Source organism: Morone saxatilis, unplaced genomic scaffold (genome assembly GCF_004916995.1).
Source record: "Morone saxatilis isolate NCDOM2014 unplaced genomic scaffold, NCSU_SB_2.0 Contig14, whole genome shotgun sequence".
Lineage (NCBI taxonomy): Eukaryota > Metazoa > Chordata > Actinopteri > Moronidae > Morone > Morone saxatilis.
In genome coordinates, this window is record NW_023339696.1 from 4,095,120 (window position 1) to 4,096,785 (window position 1,666).

Sequence of the window (1,666 nt, forward strand, 5' to 3'; positions counted from 1 at the left end):
CACCAAAGACGGTAGGATTCATTGTCTGGGAACCATTAATGTGTGAACCAAAGTTTGTGCCAATCTGTCGAGTAGATATTTTACAGGATAAGTGAAAACTCAAGGAAAAGTCAAAGGATCACCAAAGTTATTGCAGTTCATCCTGAGACATGAATGTCTAAACAATATTTCATGGCAATACATCCAATGGTTTTTGAGAGTTTGTGAATTGGTGTGGTGGACCAACAGACAGAAAGCTGTATGAAAAAGAGATACAGAGAGAGAGAAAACACTGAGAGAGGAAAGTCGAGAGATAAATGTATAAATAGACAGAGCTCATGGCAAGTTGCTTATGTAATTCCAATGAGGCCATTTGAATGAATGGTAGACCTGTTTGTATATCTGTAAGGACACCAATTTCTTTGTATGAATAGGCTCACTGAAGAGAGGAAGAGATGTGGAAGTAAATATGAGGGAATGAGAGAGAGAGAGATGGAGGACAGTGAAGATGTATGAAGCACAGAAACATTCTTTACATTTATTTTATCATTGTCAGGAAGCAGGTCAGCCGCCTCTTTCAATTCCTTCATCGGTTGAATTTACACGGCTTCATCCATCTCTCCATCCAACCCGTTCATCTATCCAAAGATAGCAATGAGGGATGGCGGGACAGAGATGAATGCAAAGTGATGGTGGAGAAAAAAGTGGATGAATGGACAGGGAGAGGTGGAAAGAGAGACACAGGGGCAGACAGAGAAAAAGACAAGCCACGGGCCAGTGAACACTGCGGAAACTCTGTGGATTATAAGTGATAGGGGAGATGAGTGTCCAGAGACAGACATGCTGAGGCACACACACACACACACACACACACACACACGGACAGACAGGCAGTGTGCCTCAGGTCTAACAGGCAGACTTATGTAACTGGATAAAACCACTGTGTCATCCTGTGTTGAATATCATGGGTCTTTAAGAGCTCTTAACAAAAATTATTGCCACTTCCAATCAGATTTGACCCTTAAACAAGCACATTAGTTATGAGTTTTACTGCACCAGATCACTGAAGATCCTGACATAACTGTTGGCCATTTATAAGTCTGCTGATTGGTGGTTCAACAGTTTCATCTGGCTTTGTTTTGGAACAAATTACAACTTACTAGAGAGCTTTAGTAGTCAGGCCCCAACACAATTCAATGCTATGCACAAGAGCAGTAACCTTGCTAGGCATCTGGACTTGCAGGATCTCAAAACAACAAAAGAATCCATCCTGCCAAGCTTCAAACTATGCACCTGTGTCCAACCGCAGTGGTTGGCTGCCGTTCTTTACAGGAAACACGTTAAATATGCAGAAACAAACAGCACTCTGCTTTCTGTTTCATGGGGACTTTAACCTCTAAATGGAGCCGACCTTGTATGTGCTCTTGTGTGTACTCTGCTACCAGAAAGAGAAAACTGTTAAGTCCAATTGAGAGTGAAGAATGCAAGGACTTTGACCCATTTTGCAGCCTCAGCTTTGCTCGTTCACGCTTCTGTATAATGATGCCTGTGTATCACAGCTTAATAAGGGCACGATTCTCCCCTGAGTCTGGAGGACAGAATCATATTTCTTATTCTCTGTGGCACAATGGAGAGAAGAAAAGTAGGTTAGGACATTATGGGGGATTCACTGTGTGTGTGTGTGTGT